We start from the raw sequence: 26,120 nt of genomic DNA on the forward strand, positions 1-26,120 counted from the left end.
AAACATATTTTGAATGCCACTTTGGACGACCGGGCTAATCACTCCCATAGAGTGAAGGTCACTGCGTTTGATGTTGCTTGTGGGCTGTTCACATCGATGCATCCTATACATTATGTTTTTGATTTGTGGCTTTCCTTCACAAAAAGGAAACTTAAAAGGTTCAACTGTTGTTCGTCTTTGGAAGCAAGGGAGGATTCGCTATTGATTGAATGACGGAAGGTGTGTAATAGCCACAAAAATGATTAAGTTCACCATTTCAAAACTGGACAAAGGAACATGTAATTTCATTTTATGAAAACCATTGATCTGAGCGGACACTCTGCGTTACACCAAGAGAATGGAAATACCAAATATAATGTACGTTTTACTGTAGACGAGTTTATAGACGAAAGAGTCAAGTTTTCATTTTCTGACCGGTATTGCTGGCTTACATTGTAATGGGTTGTTCGTTGGGGCATATTGTGAGGACACGCAAACACAACCTGTATGTATTTGTCTTTGTCCCGGGCACATGGGAAGTCCTGCACCGAAATGCATGGACTCAAAGTCTGGGTTCCCCCAGGTTCCACCAACGCCAAGTTCATTGCTAATATTCAGTTATGCCATCTATGGGGGTCATTAAGACCGGGGCGGTAAGGGTTTACCGGTACTGGTAACGGCACCGGTACCGGTAATCCCTTACCGCCCTATTACGAGGTCCCTTTGCGGGTCCTCCCTTAATGCCTGGTTTTACCAGGCGTCAAGGACGGGACCCGCAAAGGGACTTTGGAGATAATAACGGTACCACAATTAGTGGTACCGTTATTACCGCCTTCCCCATTCCCATTGAGCCCTATAGGGAATGTGGTAGGGCCCTAGTGAATGGGGAATTACCGCCCCTGCCAACCTTGGAATGGGGCAGTAATACCTCCATTCACCAGGGCGGAGTCGGTATGGGTTTGGAGGCAGCCATGGCACTAATAGCGCCATGGTTACCTCCAAACTCGTAATGACCCCCTATGTGTTGTTTGAATTCTTCCGTCAGCTTCTGCATCCACATCCCATTGCGAGCTAAACATACTCCACAGCACTAACCTCTCAAGCACATCGTAGACTCCAACTTTCCACAATGTTTTCTTTGTTTTTCCATTGTTTCTGGTTTGTGTTAATTATTAGGTTTCACCCAGTGCAGAATTAAACGGTAAATGGATACATTTGAATAAAGAACAGCTACTGAGATATATTTCTGTTATGTTTTTTACACAGCTACATCCTTCCTTTCTGCGAATGTCATCGATTACAGATACCCAGTGACGTGTTCTTTAGCAGGCAGTGGCAGATACACCTAAATGGCTGGCTTACAATTACGCTGATGTGGGACGATCGCCCTGGACCGGTATGCCCTTTCGCGGTAACAGCGACAAGGAACAACTTGCACCTTTGACCGTGGTTTAGCAAGAAGCTGAAGGTGCGTCCAATGCTCTTTTTCTACCAAAAGGAACACTGTGTGCCTCATTACAAAGGTTTGATGTTCGAAAACAAAGAAGTAAAAATTTTGGTTGAATATGGAAATTGGCGGATGTTCTCGGAGCGTTTATTGTGAAAGAAAAGCACATTATAAATTGTAGAGTATTAGTGTTTCCTTTAAAAATAGTGTTTTCTATTCCAATTTGGGACACGCTATGCTGTGAGAAGATGTGTGTGTTGATATTCCGGGTTCAGCGTCAACTAACGTTAAGACATAGGTGATGACTGGGAGCGATGGCTACGCTGCCCAATAGTGTCATGAAAATAGATGGAGAATATCGCTAGGAATAGTGATGTCAGCTTCAGGGGCGGGGGATATGATTTAGTGATGCAAGGGCTGCTCAATTTAGGGCGATGCAGCAACGGATAACATTAGCACAAGCTGGCCGCACCCTGCTGCCTGATTTTGCATGTGTAAAAGTGCAGAAAACTAACGTAAGGTGCATAGGAAATGTTTTTACGATCGTTCACAGTTTGCATAAAACCACATGCCCGAACACTCTGGGCAATAACATTGTTGAACGCACTATTTCTTTAATGGTAGTAGATGCAAGATGGATTGAGCACCTGTGCATGCAAGAGCTGTTATTGGAAAATGCATATCTAATATCTATATAAAATGCAAATCAATGTTGGCTTCTACAATGCTTGTTTTTAACAGAAAGTGAGGTCAAGGTCAAAGGGACTACCTTAACTCAAGTGGCTGAAGGCACACTTGAATGAGACATTGTTATTGCACCAGCATGGTAGTGACAGATCCATTTAAGCCATTAGGGCCGTAGACATCTTTGAAATAACACTGACAGGCATTTACAGCAGAAAAGGTAATGTTGCTGTTTGATTAAGCTAGCTCAAAGAGGTCCTAGGAGGATGCATTTTGTAATGAGGGGGAACAAGAAGTGGCTGAGGATGGCCAGAGGGTTTAGCAAGCCCATGGGAAGTCACTGGGTGTGCCCCCACCTCATATACCATCTCTGTCTTTCTTCCTCTTACCACAAAATAGTTTTGGCATATAGTTGGTACTTTTCCGCCGCTATTGCCAACACTAAAAATGGGGCAGAAGGTAGGAAAATTAAAAAATACAACAAAGAGGTTGCCTGTCCTCTACACATGATAATTCGAAATGATTTTGAAATGTTCACTTTTGAAGAAGTTGCAAACCATATCTGAAATTAGCAGAAGACCCAATGTACATTGATGTCATATCTTGGCAATTTGATGGGTCAAATTCCAGGAGCAGAGTTAAAAATAGCTTCTATTGGATCCAGTCATGACATAAGTGTTTTGTGAACTTGGACTGTGCATGTACGGGCAAGGGCTCTGAAAACTGATGCCTTTAGCATCCCAGGTAGAGCTTTATTTGAACTCACTGTTGTGAATACGGTGGCCTTCACACTTCTTATAATCAGCCATCTGAAACATAGCTATCGTATGTGGTAGGATCATCTGCCTCAATTCCTGTGTCTCGGTCCCACTGAATTTCATTTGAGTTAGGATGTCCTCTCATTTATGCAAATGAAGACAACTTGTGAGAGGGAGGTGCTAAATCCTGGAGACAACAATCTTTAGATAGCAGTTGCAGTTTCCCAGAAGGGTCAAATAGTACCCGGCTGTCTCGTTTTCTGTTATGTGGTTCCTTGTCGAAATGTATGCGCCCGATGCCTGCAGGCTTTGGCACAATATAAATGCATAAATAAATACATAAGTGTGCCGTTTGTGATTGTATGATATGTGTTACGGAGAGGGTGCACACATCCCTTACTTGTAAAGCTCTTTGCCACTCTTACAAAAACTCTCACAAAAAATCACATGTACACTACCGACCACCTCACGAAAACTACGAAGAAGAATTTCTGGCAACTGACTCCAATCTCACCACCGAAACACTGGTTCAACAAAAGGCCTGGGGTGGCAGAAATGACATTGCATGGCCATTGACATCTGTGATGAGGTCCCATTGAGGACTTAGATGCAGTTGGGAGAGACGCTTGGCAGAGGACCACCACCTGCTCTTTGATGCTGGCCACGGCGATGGTGTGCAGGGGATCCCCATGGCTTCCACCCCATCCATTGCCTCATTCTTTAAGGGACTCATGGTTAACCACCAGGACCTGAGAGATGCAAGGTGCAATCAGGATGGCTGAGCCATTGGGAACCGGAGAGCTCTATGAGCCCCCAGCCAGAAGGATCTGCGAGCTCAAATGTATCCTTCACTTGGAGAAGTCTGCACAGAAGACAACCACACAGAGTTAGTGTCAGGTTCTGTGAGGTGGCCCCTCAAAACAGAGGGGGGCTTATGGTCTTCTCGAGATGGCAAGGTTTCATACCGACTAAAGAATGGAGCAACTGCATACCACCACCTCGCCATCCTGTAGTAGAGAAATCCAGGGTCTTGCATGACTCCCGGAGGCGTTGGTGTGTGGAGCCACACAGCTCACCTCTGCAGAATTTGATAAACTCTGGGGAGATGGTAGGCAATACCTCTTCAAACCGATCCGGAAGCCCACAACCAAATAATGCATGCCTCTAACGGGTGCTTCGTACACCCCCACATATCATTTCCAAGCAGGCCTGTGGGAGAGTGTTGAAGTCCTCCTACAGGGACATCATTCAAGAAACAAAAACTGCAGTGCAGAGGGCAACCAAGGGGCAGGGAGAAGAGGAAGAGAGGTGAAGGTGGGAAGACATCCAGTGGAGGGAAGGAGAGATCAGCAGGTAGAACGAAGACAAGGAAGTCCTAGATAGATTGGCTGGGCAAAAGAGGACATTAGAAACTGGGCCAGTCGGGCTCTCCTGAGCTGGTGGGGAAGAGGCAGATTCCGTCCCCATGTGAAGTCGGAGACAAACAACTAGGAGAAGTCATCCCTGCTTAATCCCTAAGGTGACAGGGCTGATATCAGACACCAAAAAGGAGGGGAAAGCCTAAAGTACCCTGAGGACCATTGCCTGTAGCTCTGTCTGATCCTTGCCAGCCATTACACAATCTTAAGAGGGTCGGATTGGCCCCTCGGCCTTTCGGACCGTGGCCGGGCCGAAATCAACCCTAGATAGTGGGGGCCGCTTTCTGGCCATGATGGGGCCGGTTTGGAGGAAAAATGTTCAAATTCTTTTTTTTTTCTTTTTTTTCCAAAAAGCCTTTCTTCCTTCTTAGGTCGATACCAACACAGGTTGGGTGATATTGTATGCATATTTGTTCTATAAAAAAGAGCTTAAGCATAAGTGCTATACAATAACATGTTATCATTTGGCCTTGGAAGTCTGCTTGGATTCACAGTAATTTAATGTACTTAGGAACAATGGTATTTGATGCCACTTCCTGGTTTGTCAAGGGGCGAAAGGTCGTGTTCCATCGCTTCCCGGGATGTCGCTTTGGGGTGGGGTCAAATGACATAACTTGCAGTGATGTCATCAGAGGTCAAGGGTTGTGAGGCTAGGGGTGGCCCACTTTTTTGATGCGAGGGGTGGGCCTCTTTTTTTAGGGTCACCGGGCCTATTTCTTGTCCCAGTTCCACCCTGCATCTTAAGGGTTCGGGGGGGGGGGATCTGATAGCCCAGTCCTGGAGGACCGCCCTGTGACACTGACAATTGCTCTAAAAGTCAAGAAAGAGCACGGGCCAAGAAAGAGTGCTCAGGTCCTTACAAATACCCAGCGACTCTGAGTGAATATGTGTCCCACTGAGCAGCACCCCTAACCTAAGGGAGAGAGGGAAGGACTGAGGAACACGGTCTTAAAGGAAGTGAAGGTTCTGTTGGATACCCCATCATCGGGATCCCAGTCAAACCTTGTTCCATATTCCTATTAAAATAATTAATTAAAATGAACTAATCTTTTATCCCACATCTAATACCAGAAACCAATCTATAACCGCGGGCCGGGGATTGAACCTGTGTTGCTCTGCTGCTGAGGAGCTATACTCCTGGCTATTGAATAGTGAACTTCCAATTACTAATGCATTATCTGTTGGTCCTTGACCTTGACACTTCACAGGAGGAGGCATCAGATCCTATTTGACCCAACATTAAAGGAAGTGATGATAAACATACTTTAATCCTCTAGAGATCATACACAGTAAGAGGCATCACTGAAGTACAATGAAATACGTACATTCTAAAATAAATAAATCCCAAGGTACTTAAGCAGATAAAAGGCTGTTTTAGTTATCCACTATATATAAACTAGCGTTCTGCCATGGTATGCCTGGAGCATACCGTCCCAGAGAAGCCATTAGAGACCAAGGGCACTGCTATAGTAGGCAAGTACCTCCTCTTGTTTTGCTAACCTATTCCAGTTTTGACTCTTATAGTCATCATATGCTTAGTAGAGTCCAGAGGCTTTGCTAAGGTGGGGCTACGGGTGCTATAGCCCCGAGTCTTTTGGTTGTAGCCCCGGATAGAAGCTCAGAGGTTACAACCAAAAAAGCTAGCTAGCCCCCAGTCCTGACAGTTCCGACATTAGCGTAGCCCCAGGTCTTTTCCAGACCTAACAACACCCCTGGTAGAGTTCAACATGCCCAGGTACACCTATGACAGCTGTACCTCTACATTCCAAAGGACTGCCATTCTAGCACAGTCACAGATTCACTTGCATGGCAAAGTCCTCCTAAGGAAGGTCCAGCCTCACTTGCTTGGGTGCTACCGTTATGTAGCATGGCCAGAATCATCAGTCCATTTACTGCCGGGTAAAGCCAGAGTCATCATATGCCAATGGCACTGCCATCATATACAAGCTTCCTCGTGTAGATTGCTCTGTATGCATTGATCATGTTTTGTAAAGTGCCATGTAGCATCTAGAAGGCTAGTTCGTGCTATAAAAGAAGCTGTGACGATTACAAATACAATGAACATCATTTTCTATGATGTGGCATTTTGTTTTCTTCATCATAGCATATCATTTTAATTTTATTTGTATTCGTCACATCTTCTTTTACAGCCATGCTAAGGGGCAAATGACTTTTTGGGAGGGTACCAATATTGTACCTGGGCATAAGAAGCACAACTGGACACACACGACTGGGCATACAATGATACCAGGCAGAGGTTTCTTATTCCTTAAGGACAGGGTTTTCCCAAGGTGATGCCACCTGGATCTGGTTCCAGATGGAGCATGGACTGGATTTGATTTCACAATGGGCAATGGCAATTGTGTGGACAATGATGCTGTTCCAGGATGGATGTCAACACAAGTTCATGGAAGCACCACCGACTAGACTGTGGCTCAAGAGTGTGGTTAGCTCAGGATAATAACATCCCGGGAGGATAGCTCAGTGGCAACGTGCTCGTCTTGGAAGCAAGACAGGTTTGATCCCCGGGGCCGCGCTTAGAAACCTATGGGCATTTAAGCGCGTTACAACAGCCCACGGGCTATGTGAGCACTTTAAATGCAAAATAAATAATTAAAACATCACCGGGATGTAAAGAACTTACACAAGGAAATATGTGCAACGCAGACAAGAGTTTAGTCTGAAATACAGATTTTTCAAATGGATCACAAGCACATTATAGTGAGGTCAAGAAGCCCAGGGTTCCACTGAGATGAAGTATCTGAGATGTTTCGCTCAGGCCAGGACTCAGGACTCAGCATGGATTCTTAGTCAGGCCAGGCTTCAAACAGGATACACTGATCCAGATGGAGTTTGACCAGTTGCAAGGATGGAACCGCATTCAAGAGGGACCTTGGCAAGAGAGTACTAGGGTCCAGACCCCACATACTTGATCAGCATTATTGGTACACCTAGTGCCTGGCATGGGCAGTAGAAAAACACATGATAGGAGAAACTAGAATGAAGGCCAGCATCCTATGTCGAGTCAACACAAATGCTTGCAAGACTGAGACATCTGAGTGTCCTAGCATGAGTATGCAGATCCCACTTCATGTTACAGCACAGAATGCTCCACCGCGGGAATTGGTGTGCCATACAGGTAGGCAAGCCAATGAGGGAATCGCGCCTGGCTCAAGCCAAAGGCCTGGCTCGGACTTTGGCTCGACTCTATGCCCCATGGAAATCAGAGATGGGAGCTGGTAGAAGGCAGAAAAAGAGACAGGGAGATGACTGAGCAAGAAAAAAGAGGATTTGGGTGGGTGGGGCATGCAGAGCAAGACAAGGGAGGGAGAAACAAGGAGCGAGAACAGGTGAGGGAGAGACAAATAAATAGCAGAGATCAATTCCATGGCATAATTCCACATCTTGAAGGCCACACACAAAAAGACTGATATCATGTGCCGCCTTCAAATGAGGAATGGTCCCTTTTTCTGGGGCCTGGGGCTTCACCCCCAAAGTTCTCTTGGAAGCTAATACCCGGCCAGGACCCATCTGCACCCTCTCCTGGAGTGGTGGAATTACTTACAATTTCAGGGGGGGTTCACCCCACTAGCACAACTTTGCTTCCCACCACCCACCTTCCACCCCAAAACCTTCCCCGTCAAGCCACACCAGACTTACAGAAACAGACAGACACACTCACCTGCCACATCCCCATCACAAACAATTCCCCTCCCCCCACACGTCCCCCCCACACACACACCCACCCCTTCCCTACTTCTTGCCCAGTCGTGCCTGTCAGCCCCTGGGCACCCTCTTGTGCATCCAGGTGCGTGCCAGGTCGCTTTGTAAAGACCTCTCTGAGTGGTCGCAGAGTGGTCTTTCTAAATCGATTCTTTTGTTTTCGCATTAAAAAAAAATAGAAATTCACCTAATACCCAGAGATCACCGTTTAGGTAAAAGTACAGAGAATGACAGCAGCTATGCAATGCCAATATTTCTGCAGTGCATTAAATAACTGTGAGTGACATCCTCCTTTTAAAACATCAGTCAACAAAATTTGGACTAGTTTGCAGCAAACACTGTCCCTTCAGAAAACAGCACATTATATATCCTTGTGATGAAAACATGATTTAAACACATCTTGGCATAGAAAAACCTTTGGCAGAGCACTTTGAATACTCACAATTCCTACCAGGGCAAACTAATGACTTGTCCCTGTGCTCTGCACAGGCACCCGTCTGTGCAAACGGAGCCGCTATTTTTTTTTTACAATGCTTCCACTCTAATGTCCCTTTTTACCGTTGCATGAAAGAGACAGAATAACCCGAGTTTAGGGAAACAGGGACAGAATATCACAGGCAGCCTTTTGCAAAGCTGTGAAACTGACTGGAAAAGGTGCAACCTACCTTCCACCCACCACCCCTGAGTGAAAGGTACAATAAAGCTCATCAGCTGGTCTGAAAGGGCCAGCATTTCATAGTGGATCTTTGTCCCTGTAAGCATGTTAGAATAGCTCAACGCGTCTGCAGCATAATTGCAGTAGATCACACGGCATGTAAGGGGTGGGAGCCAGGGTTCACGAAGGCAGTGCTTCAATGGGCATGCATGCTTTTTCCGTCCAAGTGGTTTATGGCAATGGCGCAAGTTAAGCAATCCTGAGAGAGTTTTGCTTGCAGACAAATGAACCTTTTCACGGGGTTTAATGGTGATGATTAATACAACATGTGTATTCTGTCGCTTCTGCTCAGTTTATATATTACTTGGCTTGCCCACCTCTAGCATAACCTGGCACGTTTTTTTTTAATGGTTAGTGACATGGAGGAGCTTAATGTCCTCCAGGTAAATGCACAATGTGGAAAATGTTGCAGTACCACGCAAAATGGTACAACAAACAGATCTAGAGGCCAATCAAGGTAACAGTGTTGACGGCATCTGCCTTGGCGTGACTGCTATGGCTCACCTGCTGTTCATAACTAAGGGCCTCATTACGAGGTGGGCGATAAGCGGTTAAGGGCGCCGGTAAAGGTGCCGGAGCCGTTAACCCCTTACCGCCCTATTACGAGGTCCGCTCGCGGGACGTGCTCTGGAAGCCTGGTTTTACCAGACGTCCTTAGAGGGTCCCGCGAGTGGCCCAGCATGCTAACAACGGGCCCGTCATTAACAGGCCCGTTGTTAGCATACTCCCCATTACCATTGAGCCCTATGGGGGCTCAAATGGGAATGGGGATGGCCCGGGTTCCCTGAATGGGGCAATACCGGGCCCTCCAAGGTCGGAATGGCCCGGTATTTCCCGATTCAGGGAACCCGGACCCGAGTTTGGAGGCAGCCGTGCCCTTGTTAAGGGCACGGCTGCCCCCAAACTCGTAATGAGGCCTTAAATGATGTTTACCATGTGTGGCATCCGGCCAGTAGGGTGGGGTCAAGCTTCATGACATACGTTGGAATAGGAAAAGCAATGGGTCGAACTTCCTGCATAACTCTCTATCTCCTTAAACACATTCCACCCCTTTTATTTCATAGTCTACCACTGCTGCGGCCATTCACACTCCATTCAGACATGGGTGACTAGTAGGCCACCCTCGCATAACTTTAACTGGCTGAAATGCACACACGCATAATAGCACTCCCCAAATTCTCCCCAATTTTCGGACTCTGCTCCCTCTGCGGGCGTTCAACCAAAAGCGCGTTTGGACCAAAATTATGGTGAAAGGCGCTATAACAAATGACATAAATAATTAATGATGCTTTGAGTGGTTTCATGGAGAGTACTACTCTCCCTCCACTCACTCACTTGTCCAACCTCTGCCTACAAACAATAAGTGCGCTGTTCCGCTCACAAAAGTGTAGGAACTCCCAACACCAGGGAACTTGTATGGACCAATCCCCCAAATATGCACTTGAACTAGACATGAACAAATAAAGTGCATGCGCGGCTATGCACCCGAAAAATAGGAAAATGTGCAACGCACCCCCAGAGATAAGATGCTTCCACTATTCGAATTCTACCTATCTGTTCCTCTCTCCCGGAAACATTCTGCAAATCCCTGCCATCCAATGTTCTGGAACATGTAGATCAGTTCTATCAAGGAAAGGTTAACTCATCTTGAGGGTGGAGAAATGGGGTGAGATGCACACCCCCGTCGTAGCCTGGTACTGTTGTTCTTGGCCATGGCGGCTTGCTATTCACCTAATGGCCTTTGATGGATTTTTCTCAGGAAAGCACTTCTGGACCCCCTCCTGATGAGTGAAATTACAGATTGTTGTTATTATTATTATTATTATTACTTTTATTATCATTAGGGTATTTATTGTGCACAAATCTAGCTTCGGGAAGCAATGGAGAGCTTTACAAATCATTTGGGGAAAGACACGGCGAGGGAAGCAGACACACAAGGGAGCAGGGAGCTGACAACCTGGGAGGGCAGGTGGGGTAGTTTGGCAGCAAGGGATATACAAGCAACCAGGGGAGGAAACAGTGGGGAGCCGATCCCCTAACCTCAGGTAAGGGAGTGGAGGGTGTATGGACCTACATGCTAGATAAAAGCTATACCTTGAAAAGGAGGGTCTTGAGCTCCTTCCTGAACTGTAGACGCGAGGGGGTGAGTCTGATGTTGACGTGGAGGAGGTTCCAGATTCTTCGGGCGTAGACAGAGAAGGCCTATCTTCTGGTTCTTTCTTTCCTGCACCAGCAGAGTTGATGTCTGCACATGTCCTTTTCTTCCGGGGGATTGTATGCCTCCGGAGAGGCTGGGTTTCTCAGTGAGGTGGCTTGGGGACTTCAGTGACATAATAGTAATTCGTCATTGAAGTAGCTGAAAGTGTTTTGCCCTTTGAGGCTCTTCTTATAACATATTGTGGTAATGCCAGACTCAGTTTATTTCACATATTCTATATTCCAGTGGTTGATTTTGACTTTCCCATGCCAGATAACGTATGGAACTACTTTTCTCTAGACGTCCCAGAGTTTCGTCCAAAGCGTCCTTTTTTTGGAAGATATCATGTCTTCGTATGCTGATGTGACATTTCTGGAGCCAAACTTTACTGTCCTTCGAAACTCCTGTACACATTTAAGATTCGTGCACACTACAAACCACAGATGGTAAAATTATGCACAGCAATCTCTTGCTTCCCAAAATAAATCCAATCCTTATTATATATTTTTTAATTGAGTAAGTCTAGCTCAGGAGCAACGGAGAGCTGTACAGATCCTAGAGCAGAACATTGGAAGTGAGAATTTAACAAGTCATCAAGTAAACATCTGTAATAATTATCACAGTGCAATGTACGGATGGGGCTGTGCACAAGATAGCCAGAATCCAGATTACACATACATACATGAATGCTACAGGAAGCCAATCAGCCGATGACCCTGCCATTCTATAGGATTTCTGGTGTCGAAATAATACGGAGGCGGCAGCATTCTGTACTCACTACCGTCTCCCATTCAGATGCTTAAGCAGAGCCAAATAAAATACTGTCCCATAGTTAAGGAGCAAAACTACAGATACAATCTGAGATGACATGTATGTGCCCATCAGCAGCACCTGCACATTTTTCACTGTTTCAGGGAGGTTGGTGACGGCCCCAGTTAGTGAAACCAGACCTCCTCTCCCCAGCTATCAAGGTGTGTTCACAACACCAAGTTCTCTGTCTAAATGGGGTTAAGTTTAATAGAGAACTCCCTTCTAATTCAATAATTATATGCAAGCAGGCCATGAGGGGCCGGTCCCAGTATTCTCAGGGCATGGAAGAGGTTTGAATAGCAATTGGGTATTATCAGCATAGTTATAAACAGAGATACCGGTAGACTTGATAGGAGGGGATGCATAGATTTTAAAGAGGAATGAGGAGTGATCATAAATCCAAGTTCTCTGCAAGAAACAGGTGTCTTGTGTGATCCAAAATGGGAATAATGACTTTCTAGACATGACCAATAAAAACAACTACAGCAATGTAAGTGCTGTTCCAATATCCTTACCAGGTGAAAGCAGAATTGAATGACTGACTCCATTGCATACTGCAGACTGTCCCAGTAACATCAACACCCCAACCTTGCTCCATTCACCTTTTGCCTCGTGTCCTCAAGGATAGATGTAACTACAGCCTCTGTGAAAACTTGCCTGTCTAGTTTCTACCACAGGGGTCTTTTATCTTTTGCTCTCTAGATGTGTTGTACTGCAACTCCCATTGGTTTAGGGTGATTTGCTCGAATACTTTTCCTCGAAGGAGAATTCATGGAATGTTCTTTTTGTTGACAGGTTGATTTTGCTGCATATATACGCAGGGGTAGACCTCCTGCAGCCCCCTATTAAGCCTGCTACATTATTACCCTAAGCCCACCCCCGCACATACATATGCTGCAAAATCTGTTGTAAAAAAGGCGAGAAATTCTCCTTGGATTATATGTATTGTGGCAAAAGCTCCCATTACCCTCCCATCATGGCTAGTGAGCACAGCGCATGGTGAGGGACCGTGATAGTCTCAGCCCAGAACATCTGGAGATCCACAGCCTGCAGACCTCTGCCCTAGGGAGCCATTGCCTTCCATAAAGCATTGCAGCTGTTCTAACTCAACACGTTCCAGAGGTTCTGCTGGGAATGGTAAGTTAGAACTTGGTCTAAGGTAAAGTCGGCTAGGTTGTCAAGGTCTGCAAGTGGTTTCTTAAGTAGAGGTCTTATGAATGCGGCGTTAAATATCTTTGGGAACCTTTCGGACGATAGCGAGAGGTTAACTATCATGAGCATTTTGCCAGACACAGCAAGATTTTAAGTAAGGGTTTGCAGAAGAAGGGCTGGCATGGTTCAGCTGCTAGACTCTGCCAGGAATTGGAATTCTTTGCTGCCCAACAGTTCAACGCTTTCTAATATAGTCTCACCTAAGGGATTTCTGATCTGGATTATAGCACTGCACCCTTCCAGGCGCTGGAGCTCTGTAGGAATCCTAGTGGTTTTATGCATGAAAGGATCAGCTGTGTCATCACACAGTTCTTGTTTTGTGACATGCAAGGTTTTCTGAGGTCTGCGAAGATCTGATGGAGCTCTTGAGGTGAGTTTGCATTAAACAAAGCAAACCCCACAGTAATAGTATGGGCTTTTGTGTAAGCATGGGGTAGGCATGTGCTAGGCACTGATATAAAAGAAATACCTGGCTATACGATACCAACAGCTGTAAAATTGAGTGATTACCTGGGTACACGATTTCAGTATCTAATATCTCAAGCCAAAGCTGTTGGCTTTATCATTGCTTGTTCTCAACAGGACTTCAGTGCAAGGGACATATATAAATCAAGTGGCTGACGGCACACGTGGTTCACACATCTGTATTATACCAGTAGCCATTTACAGCTGCAATTAAGCCATTGACTCTCAGCAAACTGCTTAGAAAAACACTGGCAGGCCCAAGTTCGATATTTCTGCTTGATAAAAAGGAGCTCAAAGAGATCCCATGGGGGTGTTTTTTGGGTGGGGAGGGGCGAGGAGTGGATGGGTATGGTTATAGGGATTAGCATTGCAATGGGCAGTGAATGGGTGGGTAAATAACCAAACAACACCCACATGCTGTCTGTCCCTCCTCACATCTCCCTCTTACCAGTACTCCAATGCTATAGTTTTGGCTTAGCTTACATGTGGCGTTTAAGCATCACCAAACAGTCCAAACTAAACATGGCTGCGACAACCAAGTGGATAACACAGAGCCATTTGTGCATGGGGACACGCACAGGGACAAACAGGACACGTGATTCACCCAGACCCTGATGGCCTCATGGACTCTCGAGTGGCAGAAAAGGTATTTGAGTATCTGATGAAGCTTTCAATAGGGCTTTAACTGGGGACAACTCAGGTATACCAGGTAGGAGCACCAATAATCATATGGATCAGATGTCAAAGCCGTAGGATAGGAATTTGGTCTCACACCAGTGCAGCAGGTCCGAATGCCCAATGTTGTACTGATGATCCATTGCCTCCATTGCTGTTCTTGTATTGGATCAAGGGCTTTGGCTTGTTTCGAATGCCACTTGCAGATGCTTCCTCAGACCTGGACAAACTGCAGTTGATGCATCCTGACTATTTAACTTTTTGCATCCTCATTTAAATGTTTACCTCCATAAAAATAAACCCTGTGTGAATGATGTGCTAAAACATGTGCCAGAGTTTCAATTTAGGTCTACCACCACAACCGGCAACATAAGAAAAAATAGGTGCAAGGTGCATTGTTTTAAAATTGCAGGCTTACACACAGTTTCTGCGACGCTGCGGTTGACTCCTGGGACATACTGGATAGCGGAGAGCCTGGGCTGACTCACATTGAAGGTAACGGTGTCCAGACCTGAAGTCTTAAATTTAGCACAGAGTGTAGGAGCTCTCATTCTAATCCACTGGTGAGCAATAGTCATTAATCTCTTACAGGAAGTGGTGAGGGGGGCACATATATACTTATAAAGGAACAAACGACAAATAGATCCCAGGTGCTGGACACAGTTGTGCATTGATTCTCAAGTACAGAGGGACAAAAACATATGTTGCATAAAAATAAATATCTTGGCCGTGCAAGGGCATGCAGATGGAAATACTAAATATCCAATGCCGTGTGCCTTTGAACACAACTATTCTGTTCATGAGCCAATAGGTAAGTAGAGCAAAAAGGTGTTTTCTTGAATGCAGGTGAGCTTGGTTTGTCAAGGTAGCCATTTTAAGCTTAACATCCTGTGGATTATCCTTCCTTTCTTGCCCCTCCACCTGCGTGCCCCTGTGGTCGCTGCCTCTATCTTTGCAACCTTAGGCTAATGTAACACGCTTTTCTTGTCTCTGCCTGTTTATATTCCCCACTGTATCCAAGTCCTGCAGAACAACGCTGCAAGAGAGGTTACAGGGATTTCTGTTCAGGACTATGCATCTGCCATATTGCACCGCCTTTATTGGGTTCCATGTCATTTCATCGCCTGCAATGTCTTCCCCTGTCATTTTAACGTGCAGATTCCATCGAAAATGCTCATCATTTCCCCCCCACCCCTAACCTCCCCTCTCACACTTATTTTTAGCTATTGCCTACCCGCCCCAATCGTTATCTGCCCTTTCCCACCCCCCCTTAAAAAATTCGATGAGCATATTCGTTGTAATATAAACATTCAAATGGCAGGTGATGAAAGGACGTCGTACTCTTTATTGGCTTCCGGTAGGACGTCACACTGCATTGAGTTTACGTCTCTTTGCATTGTTCTTCTGGCCTTTTACGGTCATGGTGCCGGTTTCTGTAGCTGCCGCAGTGCTTTGGAATAAGCTCCCCCGCTCTCTCCGCGCCATTGATAATAACTTTCTTTTTCGTCATCATCTTAAAACCTACTTGTTCTGAAGTTTCTTCAGGTACCCTTTACCGCTAGTCTTCTCTTCAGTGGCATGATGCGTCTGGCTGATCGTGCGCTTTATAAATGTAGTTGATATAACATAACATGTAGGTCAATTTCAACACAGAGTGCCACTACATAGTCATCATCCGAGGGCTGTGTGCCCATGAATCAAAAATAAATGTACTGAGGAGTTATAAACAAGACAATATTGCTCAAATATTCATTGAGCTGATATTTGTGGGCGCGCGGTGGAGGGGAAGGGGCACTCAATCCCTCTGTTATGATGACCGAGAGATTCCGTTCCCCAGGCCACTGCATCATGTTTAAATAATAACTCCATTATTTCATTAAGTCTACTCTCCATTTGCATACTCTGTGCTTCCTGTGTGCAAGTAACCAATTACAACCACATGTTTGCTATTTGTTAAAGTTATGTAGCTGTCTCATTTATATCAAAGAAGACCCCAAGGCAGGGACAGTTGTGAAAAGAAGCATGAAATAAATACAGAAATCCTTTTAAAAATCATGTCAGCGAATTAATCGCCATATTCAAAACGGATGGACAACGCATGTTCACTCGTGTCAAAATAGCAGCAAGCATTGCCAAGCCAATAGTTGTAGTGTTTGTTGTAGTGACTTTTTATTTTTGATTGTAGGGGCATGTTTTTCCATTTGCCAGCAATTTCCTTTATATCCTCAAGCGCTTGCACTATGTTTTAGATTTTAAAATACTACATTCGTAGGCGAGGCTCCTATTCGACACTATGGTACTTGTTGCATGTTTGGCAAGCACATACCAGATCCTGACATGAAATACTGCTGTCATGAACCAGGAACTGTCATTGCACGCCAAGACGCTTCTGTTAATGACAGGGCAATCCCATCACATTGTTAGCACATGCCATGTGCTTCCATCACATGTACTCTCATCACATAGCAGGTACAATTACTTTTAGTCCTGTATTTTATTGGGTACAAACACCTCTGCCCATTTATTGCCATTTTGTGTTTACGCACACTATGGTCCAGGCATTGCCATCATATGCCAAGATACTTCTTTAATTTTCAAAGCAATGCCATCATACTGCAAGCATATGCCAGCTGATATCTCTGGTCAGGCCCTTGCCTGGTTGACCTCTTTTCTCACTGATCGACCCTTCAAGGTCCAACTTGGATTTTTTCTCTCTTCAATCTCTTTCTACTTGTGGTGTTCCGCAGGAGTCTAACCACTCTCCCTGGCGCTTTAACCATTACCTGGCACCTTCTGCTCTAACTTTCAGTGTTATGCATATGACACTCAGCTCTCCTTCAGCCTCCTCTGCTCCTTCTCTCATACCAGACTGTTTGTCCGCATTTGAGGAATGGTGTGCCTCCAACGATCTCTGCCTTAATAGCAGTAAGACTGAGATCCTCCTCATTGGGACACCTGCTCCCACCTTCCCCCTCTCTGACCACCCACCCTGGGCCCTCTACCTGCTCCCACCAGTGAGGCTAAGAATCTTGGGGTCATCTTCGACTCCACCCTCTCCTTCTCTCTTCACATCTCTGACCTCTCTAAGAAGTCAAACTATCAGCTGCAGAGTTATTCTTCCTTTTCTCACCTTCCCCCAGAATCTCACTGTCTCCAGAGCTCTGGTCCTCTCTAGGCTGGACTACTGCAACAGCCTCTTTCTAAATCTTCCTGCCTCTACACTTCGCCCTCTACAACGTATCCAGAGCAGGACCACAAGACTTGTCCTTGGCCTCAAACCCAGGGTTTGTATCTCTCCAGACCTGGAATCTCTCCACTGGCTCCCTGTGGTTGCAAGGATCAAGTTGAAGTCCCTCTGCTTTTTCTCACAAGGCTTCGTGGGGCCGGGCACCACACTACCTCCAGATTTCTCTTCCTTTGAATCTTCCATCTTGAGCCCTCTGCTCATCTATCTCTAACTCTCTGAGGGTCAGACGCTTCTCCAGGCAGAGAGTGGGGGGGATAGATCTCTGTCTTCGGCTGGGGCCTCCCTCTGGAACAGACTCCATGCCTCTCAAAAAACATGAACAGGACCACCTATGGTTCCGGATGCAACACATGACCTTCCTTTTGGCTTCCGCTTTCTCTCTCTATCTTGCTGATCTACCTGTCTGCTGCACATACTGGACACCTGGTTACCCACTGAACTTACGGGACCAGGCTCTTCCACGACCAGTTGCCCTTGCACTGCCTCTAGGCCTCCCAACCGCTTAAGGGACTGTATCTGCAACCCAACAGCCCCCTGACTCTCTGCACTTATGAGCCACCTCCCAGCAGCACTTACAATTTACTTTGCACTCTCCCCTCTCCACCACCCAGCAGCAATAAAGAGTTACTTTGCACCCCCACCCTTGGCACGTCCCCCTCTCCATCCCCCTGGACTTGCGCGATCTGACTGACACAAGGTCTAGTAAGATTGTTGTCCTCCTTCTGTTTCCCCTTCCTTGTCTTGTCATGTCTAGAAACACTTGTGTACAGGCGTGTTATAAATGACTTATCATATCATATCATATACCTCTGCCCGCTTATTGCATTTATGTGTTTACGTTCACTATGGCCCAGGCATTGCCATCATATGCCAAGATACTTATTTTATTTTCAAAGCATTGCCATCATACTGCAGGCATATGCCAGCTGTTTCCATCATATGGCCAGGTACCCTCCTGATGTGGCAGGTACAATCACTCTTAGACATGTACTTTAGGATATTCTATTGTCCAAACACCATTGACCATTTATTGCTGTTACTTATCATTGCACTGCTAGTGCCATGTTATCCTAAATGCTTAAGAAAGAACGCAAATACTCATGCCCATCCACTCACACCATAGCTAGAAATTGCTGTTGAAAGTCAATGGCACCAAACATTCCATGCACCGCCAACTTTGTCCTGTATTTCTGTAAAACGATCAGCTATGCAAGACATTGCCAGATACTGCCAGTTATTGGCCCACAACCAGGTACTCAGGCCATTGCTGTGTATTGGCATCGAAATCGAGAGACTCACACTATTGCCAGCTACCGGCATGAAAGTCAGCACCGTGGTTAATGGGAGTGGGGTGAACTGCTGCTGCTCCCTCGGCTACACAGTGATCCCACCAGGTGTCTTGCAAGGGGACATGAGTGTGAGTAGAGAAGCTACACTCCTCTCTGGAGACTGGCACTGATGAGTCAGCCACAAGAGAGGAACTCCGCTTCAGTGAGCTCTCCATGTCCTGCCCAGCTGCTCTGCCCTTAGCATCACAGCTGATAAAGTATGAGGGTGTGGAGACCATCAGTACGCAATGTTACTCGACTCTTTCTCAGTGGACGCTGCAAAGTCTGTCTGCAAATGCAAGTATCAATGTCCTTCCACTTAGTGATTCTTAACTCCACTTCTTCATTACAGGACTCTCAGAATTCCCCAAGTACTCTGTTTCATCCCTCAGTGATTCTCTACTCTGTAATTTCCAACTTCACCTCTTCCTCAGAGTTCTTTGGAAACTCAGACATAAATTCCCAAATTGCTTTGTGTGGCCACAAGATGATTAGGAACTCACTTCCTGGTATTACCGTCGTGAAGGGCCTGGCCTCAGCCGTGCTCTCTCCCTTCTCTATTTTTATCAACACTTTTTTCATTTTCTGGTGTTTCATCTGAAGTATCTGGCCTTTATTCCCCATTCCACTGACCAATTCTTCTTTTCTCTACGAAACCTCTCTATTGGCTTTCTCCTCCCTTAATCGCCCTCCCCCCTCTGCAGCTCGTCCTCATCATCTCTCCACCTAGGGCACACTTGGTTAGCTGAGCTGACTGCAGTTTCTCCACCTCAATGGAATTTCGTGCAGTGGGCTCTGCATCTCAATAATCCTCAGAGTTTTTTTTCTCTCTATGTGCTTGCTACTGTTGTGTCTTGAACATGGACCAGTGTTCTGTGGATTCTCCTCTGCTTGTGTTCCTTAACAGCTCACATGAGTCTTAGCATGTTCAGGACTCCAACTTCTCCAGCCCACCTCCCCTTACTGGTTCCTGGTCTCTTATGATTCTCCCGCTGTGGTCCTAGAGTTCTCAAGTGAAGACAACAATGGAAGAAAGACTTCCATTGTCTTGCTTAGGGGCTATGGGGAAAGTAGGGCACACCATTTATTACTTTAAGAACAAACATGACCTCTTCTCCCTGTTTTGTATATTGTGATTTGCATTAAGTCCTGCATTGTTTTACACAGCAATGAGCTATGTACAGCTCTCCTTTGCTCCTTGAGGTCCGACTTTAGCTACACAATGACACCTAATAAAATAAACATTTCAAACAAGCAGGGAAGTTGATAGCTATGACAAATGAAATGGAAGCCAAGATAATTTCCCTTCAAGTAAAACAATCTAGGCATTATTAATTCAAGTCCCACGCTGGCAAATTGCTGCTCATAATCTTAACTAATAAGGGATTTATCTGAGTGACCAAAGTCCATACACTATAACAGAGCAGACAGGAATGACAAAGAGAGGGGATCAAAATCCTGCTCAAATGTTGGTCAGACGAGGTCATCATTCAGGAACCTTTTCAGATTCTTAATTTTTTTACCCTTCAAGGAATATCGGTTGCCTTGTCTGGCAGTAGAGGTATCTATTTTAAGGGGCTGTATACATCATAGTCCACATCATTAAATTGCATAACAGGAATTGAAGTCAAAGTTCCCAGGACCATTTGAGGAGGAGCCTAAGTGGAATAACATTGCATACTGGGAACTGAAGTCAAAGTTCCCAGGACCATGTGAGAAAGAGACTGAGTAGAATAACATTTAATACCGGGAACTGAAGTCAAAGTTCCCAGGACCATGTGAGGAAGAGACTAAGTGGAATAACACTGCATACCGGGAACTGAAGACAAAGTTCCCAGGACCATGTGAGTAAGAGACTAAGTGTAATAACACTGCATACCGGGTACTGAAGTCAAAGTTCCCAGGACCATGTGACAAAGAGACTAAGTGGAATAACATTGCATATGTGAACTGCAGTCAAAGTTCCCAGAACCATGTGAGAAAGAGACTGAGTAGAATAACATTGCATACCGGGAACTGAAGTCAAAGTTCCCAGGACCATGTGAGAAAGAGACTAAGTGGAATAACATTGCATACTTGGCACTGAAGTCAAAGTTCCCAGGACCATGTAAGGAAGAGACTAAGTGGAATAACATTGCATACCGGGAACTGAAGGCAAAGTTCCCAGGACCATGTGAGGAAGAGACTAAGTGGAATAACATTGCACTTGAGAACTGAAGTCAAAGTTCCCAGGGCCATGTGGGGAAGAGACTAAGTGGAATAACATTGCATACCAGGAACTGAAGACAAAGTTCCCAGGACCATGTGAGTAAGAGACTAAGTGTAATAACACTGCATACCGGGTACTGAAGTCAAAGTTCCCAGGACCATGTGACAAAGAGACTAAGTGGAATAACATTGCATATGTGAACTGCAGTCAAAGTTCCCAGAACCATGTGAGAAAGAGACTGAGTAGAATAACATTGCATACCGGGAACTGAAGTCAAAGTTCCCAGGACCATGTGAGAAAGAGACTAAGTGGAATAACATTGCATACCGGGAACTGAAGTCAAAGTTCCCAGGACCATGTGAGAAAGAGACTAAGTGGAATAACATTGCATACTTGGCACTGAAGTCAAAGTTCCCAGGACCATGTAAGGAAGAGACTAAGTGGAATAACATTGCATACCGGGAACTGAAGGCAAAGTTCCCAGGACCATGTGAGGAAGAGACTAAGTGGAATAATATTGCACTTGAGAACTGAAGTCAAAGTTCCCAGGGCCATGTGGGGAAGAGACTAAGTGGAATAACATTGCATACTGCAAAATTATGTTGCCAGATACTTCTAAGAAAGCTATAGTCAGGGGCTTCATTCCAGGGGAACATCACCTGCTCGATATTGAAGTTCATGTTCCTAGACCAGGGTGAGTGAGAGACAGAGAGAACTGTGGACAGAGTCCACCCGACTTAGCTTGTTTTAAATGAAAAACGTTATACTTTATGCATGATCCAACAAAATATTTTTTATTAACCGCCAGTGTAGAATGCATGCACGTTTCCATAAACCTGCAGGATGTGTGAGTCAGGGGATAAGCAATGTGGGATGATTGGATGAATCATTTTGGTTTTTGCTTTTATGGTGGTAGTGAGAGCTCCTTCTTAAGTCTAGGCGTGTGCAATGAGCATATTGGGGGCGGGAGGCTAGCTCTGGGGCAACATGCGGGTTTTGGAAGCAAGACCACGCTGAGCAAACACATGTTCGAATCCCGGACCTGTGCTTGGAAAAAAAAAAAACAAGCACTTAATAAATGACTTGCCTTTCCACAATGAATCTAGCTCCTAGATACCTTTGCGTTATGTGCGCTACAAATAAATAAATATTTGCTTTCTGATTAAAAAACACAAAGTGTTGTCTCTGGGAGGTGCTGTGTCTCATGGGAATTGTAGTACGGATAAGCACCTAAATATTGCAATGGATCATGCTGCCAACTATGCAGAGAGCAGAGTAATAAAGAAAGGGATGCATATAAGTGTTGCTCGCTCTTGTGGGAGATATTTTATCCAACTTCTTTCCAACTGTGATTATGGTAAAGGAAGCATGATACACTGCCCTGGATGATACCATGCTGCGTCCAGCAGCTCGGAGAGCCTGTGTACCCATTGATATGGGACAGGACATAGCTCATTCTCATTCAGGTGTGCCAGGGAGTTCACCCTACACTACTGTGTCATTTAAGCTCTTTCTACATCTGTGGTGTAGCCAGGATTTCTTGGCAGGGTTGGCATGAATATTAGACACACAGGCCCTGGCCATCGACTCCCATAACTAAAGGAGATGTGGTTTTCTTATTGGGGTGTTTTCATTAGTATGTGTCCAGATAACTGGCAACGTTTGGACAATTGCAGGTTACTGTACATCTTTGAGTTATTAAAAGACATAATCCAACAAAATGCCCACTTCCATTGTACTAGATCATACATCTAAGTTATGCAAGCCCCAAGAAAATCTCCTCTGAATTTAACTACTTTCAGAACACACAACAAAAGCAGCTGCATGGTAAAGGTACCTCCTTGTAGTCATTGTTTAATCATCACACAGAACTTGTTGTTGTGTGTGATGAAAGAGTTTAAGTGCAGCAGAAAAAGCAAACTTTTTATATAGGAATGAACAAAGCAGTGTAAAAAGAAAGGGGGTTTAGTGTGTTATTCATTTTGTTATCTTGGAAGATTAGACATTCTAGAGACCACAGTAATGTATTGAAGCTTCACAACATTTTACATTTTACATGTTGATATTAACCAGCTAAATGGTCTTGTATTTCCAAAAATAAAAGAAAGAGTTGGCCATGCTAGAATTCGAGCATATGCGTGTTTCCTCTTGGGAGGATAGCTCAGGGGCAATGTGCTCGAATTGGGAGCAAGACTACACGGCGCAACGCAGGTACGATCCCCGGGTCCGGCCTTAGAAACCTCTGGGTATTAAGCACGTTATAAATAACCTATCATATCATAGCGCACAAAAGTAAAATGCATGCAAATTAAGCTGAATATGAAAATATATATGCCTGATAAATAAAGTGATACAGAAAAACACAGTCCATTTTCTCCACCTACATCACTACTTCATGTACACTCCTGTGTGATGAAAATCTACCAACTGAGAGCTCTCAAATCAAGTGCTGGCTTTTGTATTACATGCCATTTTGTATTGTTGTACTTATAAATGCCAAGAGTTTATGTACCAGAATGCAATATGCTCTGGAACTAAAAGCCAGGAAAACTTTATAATTTCAAACTTGACATGGAAGAACTTTACATCTCTGCAAACTAGCCTAAGCATAGCTGCACTTCTTTCGGAATTAAACACAACTTGGATTAGCCTGTGTGATATTCACCTGCTTGTAGTCATTGTTCGACACATGCCTGTATTTTCTACTGTGCATAATGTGCATAGCACAGTACAAAGTGTGACATTTATTTTGATAGGTTGCCCAGTTAAAGCCTCTTGGTTAAGTCTGAGCTGGGCACATTACAGGTTTGACAGGTCTTCATTTTCGTTAGTTTTAGCAGCAGCAGAACGCCACATTACAAGAGGTACAGTAACAGTAATATAGGAATTATATCAATATTACTGCTCACACAAGTCTGTGTTTTGTCACCCATAGTCTAGACATCTACCGTATGGCCGAGATAAAATGACTGCATGCAGTAATTCTGACTCTCCCCAATGCAGTCCAGTGAGACAGGCAGGAAAATAGTACCGCTTGTGGTAACGACAATCCAGTGTTGTATTATTAGCACAGCTAATACTGTCACACTTGGAATGAATGATAACGTTTTTCTGCAGAGGCGTGCAGTTCCTTCCCATTTGGAAAGCACTATTCATTTGTAGATGTAGATCCTGTCGACCTATTACCTGCAAAACAAATATTAGTGAGCAAGTCGTCACAGGTGTTCAGGAGAGCAGTTTTCATATCTCTGGCAGCTCTAAATCCAGACTGGTGGTGATAGAGGCAACCAGCAGATTCAGTGTGTAGGACAAGCTGGGAGATGGCAAGCCGCTCCAAGGGTTGTCCAAGAAGGGGGTGGTAGAGATGGGGCAGTAATTTGCAGGATAGGAAGGATCAGCAGAAGGTTTTTTGAGGGGAGGGTGCTTGAGGAGTGAGGGGTAGAATCCAGTGGCAAAGGAGTGATTGCAGAAATCGACCAAGACTGAAGCAAGGGCGACAATATTGTCCTTGATAGTTCTGGAGGAGCAGGGGTGCACCTGTTGGGAAGGGACTCTCATAGTGCTGACTTGTCTAGAAACCTCATCAGGTGTTCTGGGTGAAAAAGAAGGAAATAGAAGAGGAGGTGAGAGGGGGGCCAAGGGAGGCCTGAAAGAAGGGGTGGGAAAAAGATGCAGAGTAGAGGTGTTTGAGGAGAGGATGGCCTGAGTTTTAGAGGTGAAGTGATAGGCAAGAGAATTGCAGAGTGTCCAGGGAAGGCAGAGGAGAAGTGGCGTCTGCTGTGGGGTTGACGAGGTCCTTGCAGATTTTTTAAAAAAGTTCAGCCGTGTTGTTAGTGGCCATGAAAATGCAGATATAGGCCCTCTTCTTAGAATAGATGGCGAGTCTGTATTGCCTTTGGAGCAGGCGGCAGGCAAGTTTGTCTCTGTACTTGTGTTTTAGAGCGGCCAGATCAGAGCCCTACCAGGAGTTGCGCTCGGAGGCAGGCTTCAGGCAGATCCTCATAACAGGGGCAATGATGTTCAGAGTGTTGGAAATGGAGAGTTGAAGGTTGCAGAGGGCTGTGTTAGAGTAGAGTGAGATTCAATGGAAGGAGAAGGAGGCGCCGGTTTAGTGAAGGGGAAGGAGGTTAGCAGTGCGGGCGGCAACTTAACCGGGGGACCAAGGATGTCCAAGTGAGAGGAAAGGAGGGTATGATCAGTCCAGGAGAGAGGAGTAACTAGAGGGTTGGAAATTGGGATTTCTGAGGAGATGAGAGCATCCAAGGTATGTCCGGCTGAGTGCGTCGGACCAGAGGGAAGAATGGAGAGGGAAAGAGAGTCACAAAGGTTCCGAGAAGAGCCAGAGGCTGCATCATGGGAGTCGACATGAATATTGAAGTCTCCAAGGACGAGAAGCTTGGAGGAGGCGGTCAGGAGAGAAGAGGTGAGGTCAGCCCATTCAGAGTTTAAGTGGGATACCTGGCCAGGGGGCCTGTATATGGTGGCTAAAGTCAGAGAGAGGCCAGGTTAAACACCAAGCTGGCAGAGAAGGCATTTGAAAGAGGTATAGGTCTGATTGGGTATGATAGTAGCAGGGACCCACTCAGGGAAGATGAGGGCAACTCCATCCCCAGGCCAGTTAAGCCTGGGTTTAGAGAGGATCTTTAAACCCTTAGTGAGGAGAGTGTCAAAACTCGTGAGAGAGCTGTCCGAGAACCATGTCTCAGTGAGATCAAGGACATCTAAGCTGAGGTCCTCAAGGAGGTGGCAGATGTCAGAGGAGTGTTTGACAGCAGAGCAAGCATTGAGGCTAGCTAAGTGGAGCAGGTTGCCACTTTGGAAGATCTTCCGAGGAGGGGTACAGAAGTGTGGTACAGACGTCAGAGATGGCAGAGGAGCCAGAGAGATGACAGCAAGAGGGGAGGCAGGTGAGGGGAATGGGTTTGGTGAGGTGACGGTAGGCACCTATCAAGAAGGAGGAGGTAGGTCTGCGAACCCTGGACCATGGCAGTGCCATTCCGATAGACATTGATGAGGACCCTTGAAGAAAGGAAGGATGCCAAGAGTGCCTCCCAATGGGTTCCTCCATTAATGGGAGAGGAAGAGATAGAAGAGGTTACAGAGATCATGAAGGGAACCCAAGGGTTTGGAGAGGTAATGAAGAAGAGGATGTCGGTCAGGGCCTCCCTGGAGGAGGCATTAACATAGGTGTCAGCAGTGGGCAGGCCAGGGTTGGAGATCAGTAGATCCTTCTTGAACTTATTCATGCCAGTC

Source organism: Ambystoma mexicanum, chromosome 5p (assembly GCF_040938575.1).
Source record: "Ambystoma mexicanum isolate Mex_15411 chromosome 5p, UKY_AmexF1_1, whole genome shotgun sequence".
Taxonomy (NCBI): domain Eukaryota; kingdom Metazoa; phylum Chordata; class Amphibia; order Caudata; family Ambystomatidae; genus Ambystoma; species Ambystoma mexicanum.